The sequence below is a fragment of the Myxine glutinosa genome, chromosome 9, assembly GCF_964187855.1.
Source record: "Myxine glutinosa chromosome 9, kmMyxGlut1.1, whole genome shotgun sequence".
Classification (NCBI taxonomy): domain Eukaryota; kingdom Metazoa; phylum Chordata; class Myxini; order Myxiniformes; family Myxinidae; genus Myxine; species Myxine glutinosa.
In genome coordinates, this window is record NC_136269.1 from 103,239,858 (window position 1) to 103,249,065 (window position 9,208).

Sequence of the window (9,208 nt, forward strand, 5' to 3'; positions counted from 1 at the left end):
GCATTTGACCACAAGAACCTGATACCAACTGTAAAGCATGGTGGTGGAAATATTATGGTTTGGGACAGCTTTGCTGCATCAGGGCCTGGGCAGCTCACCATCATATAATCCACTATGAATTCTTCATTGTATCAGAGGGTGCTTTAGGATAATGTGAGGCCATCTGTCGGAACGTTGAAGCTCAACTGAAGGTGGACCTTGCAACATGACAATGACCCTAAACATACCAGTAAATCCACCAAGGAATGGCTGAAAAGAAAGAAATGGAGGGTTCTGGAATGGCCAAGTCAAAGCCCGGATCTAAATCCCATCGATATGTTGTGGGGGGATTTGAAACGAGCTGTGCATGCAAGAAACCCCTCAAACATCGCACAGCTGAAAGAATTTTGCATGGATGAGTGGGCAAAAATTTCTCCCAGTCGATGTCAGAGATTGGTATACAGTTAAAAGAAACGTCTACTTGAGGTTGTTTCTGCCAAAGGGGGCAATACCACCTATTAAAGCCAAGGGTGTACTTACTTTTTCCACATGCAAAATTTGCATTTATGTTTATTTAAATTATACAATGGACTTCAAAATGTAAATGTTTCATGATATTTGTTATATTATGTCACCTTTATCTTTCAATATTGTTGACATGAAGATCAAATAGCTGTATGTTGAAATATGTTGAAAAAGTCAAAACTTTACATGGGGTTTACTTACTTTTTCACATGACTGTATATATATTGTTACAGACGTGGCTTGGATGTTATTTACCGAGCGGTTTTATGGTATGACCACGTCTGCACAAGTTACCCCGATTGCACCCGGGGTTGACTAATCGCGCTATGCTAGACCAATGAAGGAAAAAGAAGACACACGGCTGGAATTAATACGACACGACACCAGGGATACGGTTCTCAAAGGTTGTTATTACAATAATGCGGAAGGTTTAGATTACAGGGACAAGAGGGAAACATAGGAAGGTGGGCACTTAAACACACTTATATTAACCCCAACGGACGACAGATAAACGGGACAAGGCTCACTCACACGGGGTTTGATTGCAACGAAAGCGGGTAGCGATCGCTCCAGGTGCACCTGGAGCTCAGGGCAGGATCACGTACGGTCCAGTTTAAGAGATGCGGTGGAGGTATTGCAGCGCTCGAGGGGTGGCGACTTCTCTCTCCAGGCTGGGGGCGCATCTGACGTCACATCCGGCGCGGGGCCGCGTATATCCGGCGGGGAGTGACACGCCCTCGGCTCGTTAGCTCCGCCTCGTGGAATCGGCACGTTGCTTCTCATTGGGTGCGTGCGGGGGGGGTTACTGGCTCCGCCCCCGACGAGGAGCTGACAGCCAGCCCCTTCGGGGTAACCCCGTGGAGCGCATGGTCTGGAGCTAATCGAGCCGGTGTGAGGACGCATCCTCCCCCGCTCCGCCGCCATCCCCTCTGTTGTTGTTGTAATTGTTGTTGTAGTTGTTGTTATTGTTGTTGTTGTTGTTGTTTGGGGAAGAAGATGGGAGGAGGTATGGGAAGGTCCTAAACTCACTACTGGTGCCATATAATCACATTCTGGTGCAACGAAGAGTCATAATTAATGGAAACGAGGCCTTAACTGACATAGATTAAGAATAACTAGGAAGATGTCCGAAAGTTGTCTACGTGTGGTGCGGTGGACCTGGGCACGACATTTAATGGGGGAATAAGGGGAAGGTCGGCTCTACTGATTGTTATTTACATGCAATGGGACTAGGGAATGGGGGATTGGGGAAAGTTGGGGAGTATCGGAGAAAATAGGGGAATATTTACAAGCGGATATGGAGGCCAAATTCCATATTCGCAACATTGCACCCTTCTCTACCCTCGGGGCGTCCCGACCCGATAAATTTTTACCTACTTTAGTGTGGCACGCAATGTAGTTCCCTCTACTATTAACTCTACCCTGAATGCGACAGTTTTACAGATATTCACAAATGAGTAAATATGTCCCCCTGCGACGTTGCACCCTTCTCCTCACAGAACCACACCCACAGGATAACCGAATCCGGAAAGAATCCTCAAACTAAACATACAGCCGGTAGGGAGCATTATTTACAAGACTACGCTGCTATTTACACTACGATCCAGGACCTGTCTTTGGAGGAACACATGCAGATGTTATGCATAGAGAGAGCGCGCTTGCCAACATCGATACACCAACCCACGAGTGCTCTGTGGCCGACGGCCTTTAATAACGTGCAGAGCACCCTTTCCCAGCATCAAAAGCACCACCCCACCACCAATCGGTGCAGTCACCATTGTTCATTGGAATAAAAATAAATTCGACAACCCCTAACCCTGCAGGTGTCTCTTGCTCTTCTTGTGGTGCACTTGGTGTTAACTAAAAGTGGTTCACCTGTATGGCATAGGTGCCACGTTGACCCAGAGGTCCATCCCCGGGTGGTGCTTGGCCGCAGACGAACTGCGGTCCATTGTGGGTGGCCACAAACATTGCGGTCCATATGGTGTATCGATCCCGGCAGCAAACAGCGAAAGTGCAGGCCCACAACTGCGCAGCCAGCACCTCTCTCTCCTCTCTCTCTACCCCAAAGCCAGATCCTCGGAGGTGGGAGACAAAAGAAGAAACAAGTGAGTAAGGTGGTAAGGGCGCAAAAGTGCACGCAATGTAAGGTGATGCACACTGGGGGCACATGGGAACCAGGTGAGACAGGTACGTTCCTATCGTACGCCCCCCCCCCACCAGGTAACCTACATGGCCCCTCCCTTACCCCTTACTGCATCCACAAAACACAACACTACCCATAACCATCTACTTTACAAATCGACAAACATCCCTACTGTCTTCCCCGTTCCTCCCATAAACCAAATTCGTCTTCTCTCCCTCCTAACCAATCAAATTTGCCATTTTCAACTCTCATCAAAATTTGCCATCTCCAACTCAACATCATAATTTGCCATTACCAATTCATCATCAGTCCCTCCTAGGGAGGGAGAGATGGAATCACCCCAATGTCTCATCCACGTCGTGATGCGTCTCACAAATCCACAGCAATTTCATTTCCTGCAACAAAACAAAGAAAACACAGGTGTGGAGTCATCATCATCACCACAGGTAAGTGGCTGCGTATGGTGCGACAGGTTCATCAATCCTAACTATCTCCTAAATGACTTTAACAACTTTACACTACCCGGGGTCTTTCTCCGGCCAAACCATTGGCCCTCTTACACTATGGGTTCTAAAAACCAATTCCCATTGGCCAAACTGTGGTGCTCTTCAATTTGGGGTCTCACTCCCCCGATTCATCTCCCGGTGCCCTCGCACAATTTCTGGGCTGTGGCGTGTACCTCTCCCAGTGGGTCTACCCACCTGCACACCTCCACCACTGCAGTTGCCTCCGAGCTTACCTGCTCCTTACCCTAACCTAACTACCTGGGGAAGGCCCTCTCGCACTCTCCCCACTCGGTGCCCTCTCTGGCACTGGGCTACCCGGGTCCGTCCTCCGGATCCTCGGGCCCCATCCACAACTCTACCGGCTCCCAGAGCCCACCTGCGGCCTCACCTGGCCGACATCCTCACCGTGGTGGAGTGCCCAACTAACTACACACACTAACAGGCTACACGCCCAGCCATTTCCACAACACTAATGCACCCATCCACAACACCATTCTGCAACCGCACCACAGATGCCAATATCTAACCACAATTTACCTATACCCTCTACCTAACACTTACACTACCCGCCCCGGGTACTCGTGAAAGGGGTCCACTCTTCCCCTATCCACACCTTCGCACCATGCACACCACTCCGTACCACTCACTCCAACTCTCTCCACACACCTGTACTTGCACACCTGTGCTCTCACACCTGGTGCCACCTGCACCCTTCTCTCCCCAAGCGCATTCGCGCTGATCCACAACACTCACTACTCATACACTGCTCCACACACCTGTCCAGTTGCACACCTGTGCAATCACACCTGTTCAATTCTCACACACACGGCATCATCTCAGCTAACTACTCCCTTCTGAAACTTGCGCTTCCCAGTCGTCCCTTTAACTATTGCGCTCCCTCGTCATTATAATCCACACTAATCTACCTGCGTCCCCACTACAGGTATCAGTCACTAACTAACCTTAACGTTACCTACTGTCATCTTCTCTAGATCCCTACACACAATATCCTAACCCACCCGGGCTAGTTTTCACTGCCATACACCCCATAAGCTATTGCTCCTTTGCCCCCCTATATGGGAAGGATGGTGGTTTTGCCATCCCACCACATCGGGGGTCTCTCACTACCAATTTCGCTCGTCCAAATCCAACAATTCAAAAATTTTCCAATCACTGCCCATCATCTGCCAATCACTACTGCCAATCCTTTGCCAATCATCAAATTTTGTTTTTCTCTAATTTTGGGTCCAAAACACTAACCTCATCACCCAGTTTACTCACTAATACCTCTCGGTGCGCCAATCCCTGTCCAAAGCCCGGCTTCGTAAAGCCAAGCAATGGATGCTGGTTGTTTTGTGCCAGCGGCTGGATACATCCCGCATTCGGTGCAGGGAAGGAGGTTTACCCGGGCCGAGATACCACGCACCATCTCGGCACGGAGCCATCCCATGGCTCGATCTCGGCCTGCCGGAATGCCTCACCAAAACGTGGTCGCCATAACGACCCTTCCTATCGGGCTGCCCGCTCCGCCTAGTGGAGCACGGACGCGGCCGTTCAAAGCGAGGCCCAGCACGCACCGAGGGCCCGATTCGGCTAAAAGTCGACCTAACCTCTAACCCGTTTAATGTCGATGCTTCACCTGCATGCTTACACCCCGCAGCCCGTTCCTTGCTCACACATCCAGCTGTGCCCATGCTCCTCGTACCCTTCCTTACACACCCAGGTACCCTCATTCCACTCACAGCCTTGGTCACACACCTGACCACCGAACACTTTGGCACACATTCGTTGCTCGCACACCTCACCAATACACTGCTTCGCGCCCCCTCCTCTGTCACCTCCTCTGTGACAATCACAGGTGTGCCCTCATTCGCACACCCAACCACGTGCCTCACCACCAACTCCAGCGTGCATTCCCACTCACGCTCTACCATTCCAGGTGTGCATCCTTCCATCCCAGGTGTACATCCTCGCTCACCTGTCACAACTAACTCACGCTCCATGTCACTCTCACTACTTTCACCTCCATTCCTGACAGCGCACTCACCCTTACTCTTGACAGCACACTCTTTCCCCATGCACCTGTCCGTCACACACCTTTCTCGCGCACACTCTCCCGTTACACCCTCTGTAACACTCACCACAGGTGGACACTCTTCCTTACTTCTGACAGCGCACTCTTTCCTCATGCACCTGTCCGTCACACACCTTTCTCGCGCACACTCTCCCGTTACACCCTCTGTAACACTCACCACAGGTGGACACTCTTCCTTACTTCTGACAGCGCACTCTTTCCTCATGCACCTGTCCGTCACACACCTTTCTCGCGCACACTCTCCCGTCACACCCTCTGTAACACTCACCACACCACGCTTCCATGTGCTCCCTCGCACACGCGCTACGACCGACTCACTCTCGCCAGCACCCTCACTCCTTGGCACGCACTTTTTCCTCACACACCCCAGAGTCGGACTTTCTCGCACACCTCCTCTTTCGCACACCAGACCTGTCGCACACTTCACCAGTGGCCTCTCACGAACACCCGGGTCCATCTCGAACCCCAAGCCTCTTAAATCACCTGGCGCATCATACGCACGACCATATTGGTCACCACTTACACCGGGTCCTCTTCCTCTTCGCTTCTCCTCCATCACCTGCGAATCCCTCATCCGGTTAACGAGCACATCACGATCCAAACACAGACTTTGGACCAATTCTTTTATCTCCTCTTTTATCTCTTTGTTATCCCCTCTCCGTCGCTTCTTAATTTCGCTCACCCCTTCTTCCACTTCTTCTAATTTGTGCCTCACCTCTTTTATTCCCCGGTACGTCTCCTCAAGCTCGTCCTCCAAGGCTACCTTGACCGTTTCCATGTGCGTCCTCACCTGCCGGTCCTTCGTCTCCATTACCTCTATCACCTCGTCCAGCCTCGTTGTCAGTCCCTCACGTACCATCTGACATTCCCTCTTTGTCGCTATCAAGTCGTTTTTTATGTCGTTTTGTGTCGCTTTTAAACCTCCTAATACCGCAGTGTTCCTTTGAACCTGCTCCACTAACTCCGTTTGTCCCACTGTCAGTTGTTCTACTCCCAGCGTCAACTCCTCTATACCACCTTGCAATTTTACAGTCCCCTTTCTCACCTCTTTCTCCATGCGCTCCTTACAGTGCCTCACCTCCTCGCGCACTCCTCCGACCTCCTCACTCACTCCTCTTCTGATCTCCTCTCCCATCACTTGCATCTCCTGCCCAGATGCCACCCTCATCTGCTCCATTTCCTCCCTGTGAGCATCCAGTTTGGTTTCTACCCCCATTCTGACCCCCTCTATCTGCTGCTCCATTTGTTTAACTTCCCTTTCCGCTTGGTCCCTCATGTCCCTCAATTTGCCTTCCATACTGTTTTCTAACCCCTCTAACCCATTTTTCACTCCCTCTATCTGATTCTCTTGAGCGGCCATTCTGTTTTCTACCCCCGTTAACCCCTCCTGTATTTCCCCTAATCTATCGTCTAATTTCCCAAATTTCATGTCTAATCCCTTAAAATTATTGTCTAATCCCTTAAAATTATTGTCTAATCCCTCACTGGTACCCCTCGCTTCGTCCCTCATTACCCCCATTTGGCCCTCTAATCGCCCACTATTAACCCTCATTTGCTCACTCTGAGCATCCATCCGGTTCCCCATTACCCCCAATTGCTCACTCTGAGCATCCATCCGGCCCTCCAATCGCTCACTATTCTGGGCCATAAGGGCCTTCATTTGTATAAAAAAAAGTTCCAATCTTCCCAGCGGCGCTACTTCGGTCGCGGGCACGGTGACCAGCGAGGCGCCATTTTGCGCGCCCGCTTCTTCGTGCGTGACGGCGATATTTTGCGAACCTGCCGCCCTCACTGCTTCGCTCTCCTCCTGTCCCTCATTTTGGTCCTGGATCGACCCTACCTCACTCTCCTTTACCGGACCCCAGCTGTCTTGATCCGCCATAGCGCGACTTTCAAAATTCGGTTTTTATTTTTTATTTTCGTAAAACAAATTGAAATTTCGCCGTTATAATTTCGCGCGGGAAACGCGCTCCGAATCGATTTTCCCTCCCAAAATTTGGGCCTAACTAATTTAGTCCCGGGTTCGAATTCCACTCCTCGACACCAATTGTTACAGACGTGGCTTGGATGTTATTTACCGAGCGGTTTTATGGTATGACCACGTCTGCACAAGTTACCCCGATTGCACCCGGGGTTGACTAATCGCGCTATGCTAGACCAATGAAGGAAAAAGAAGACACACGGCTGGAATTAATACGACACGACACCAGGGATACGGTTCTCAAAGGTTGTTATTACAATAATGCGGAAAGTTTAGATTACAGGGACAAGAGGGAAACATAGGAAGGTGGGCACTTAAACACACTTATATTAACCCCAACGGACGACAGATAAACGGGACAAGGCTCACTCACACGGGGTTTGATTGCAACGAAAGCGGGTAGCGATCGCTCCAGGTGCACCTGGAGCTCAGGGCAGGATCACGTACGGTCCAGTTTAAGAGATGCGGTGGAGGTATTGCAGCGCTCGAGGGGTGGCGACTTCTCTCTCCAGGCTGGGGGCGCATCTGACGTCACATCCGGCGCGGGGCCGCGTATATCCGGCGGGGAGTGACACGCCCTCGGCTCGTTAGCTCCGCCTCGTGGAATCGGCACGTTGCTTCTCATTGGGTGCGTGCGGGGGGGGTTACTGGCTCCGCCCCCGACGAGGAGCTGACAGCCAGCCCCTTCGGGGTAACCCCGTGGAGCGCATGGTCTGGAGCTAATCGAGCCGGTGTGAGGACGCATCCTCCCCCGCTCCGCCGCCATCCCCTCTGTTGTTGTTGTAATTGTTGTTGTAGTTGTTGTTATTGTTGTTGTTGTTGTTGTTTGGGGAAGAAGATGGGAGGAGGTATGGGAAGGTCCTAAACTCACTACTGGTGCCATATAATCACATTCTGGTGCAACGAAGAGTCATAATTAATGGAAACGAGGCCTTAACTGACATAGATTAAGAATAACTAGGAAGATGTCCGAAAGTTGTCTACGTGTGGTGCGGTGGACCTGGGCACGACATTTAATGGGGGAATAAGGGGAAGGTCGGCTCTACTGATTGTTATTTACATGCAATGGGACTAGGGAATGGGGGATTGGGGAAAGTTGGGGAGTATCGGAGAAAATAGGGGAATATTTACAAGCGGATATGGAGGCCAAATTCCATATTCGCAACAATATATATATAAACGCGAGTTGTCTATGTGTGTGTCCGCGTTTTATTCAGAGATGGCTGAACGGATCTTCATCAAACTTTCAGAGGTTCATCAGTGAGTGCCTGGGAGTGTTGTAGGCGAAAAAATTTTTGGAGTTAAAAATTTTTTTAATTCAATAAAAATCGCTCGATAGTGCCGACGCCTTTTTAAATGAATGACGGTTATATACAAGTACACATTCGCATAAATAAATTCAAAACAATTACCAGACATTTGAATACAGATAAATCAAACAATTCCGGAAGTGTACGAATTTGGCAGCATGGCTTCTTCTTCCTGATCGGCATCACACTTAACTCAAACGTGAGCCACATTCACTCAGAAACGTGAGCCACTCCCCTTCCTCTCCTGCCTCCCCCTCCCCTCCCCTTCCCCCCCTGCCCCCTCCCCCCTCTCCCCACCCTTCCCCCCTCCTGCCCCCCTCACCTTTTCCCCTCCTTCCCCCCCTCCCCTTCCCCCCTCCCCTTTAAGATATAAATTCTCTGTGAAAGAGCCTCCACTTCTGACTGCTCCCCTTCCCCCTCCCAACCCTTCCCCCCTCCCCCCCCTCTCACTCTCCCTCCTCCCCTCCCACTCCCCTTCTCCCCCCATCCCCTTAAGATATAAATTCTCTGTAATAGAGCTCCCACTTCTGACTGCTCCCCTCCCCCCTCCCCTCCCCTTCCCTCCTCTCCCTCCCCCCATTCCCATCCCCTCCCCCATTTTCCCTTTCCCCTCCCCCTTTCCCCCCCTCCCCCGCTCCGCAACGCCGGGTACTTCTGCTAGTTTTG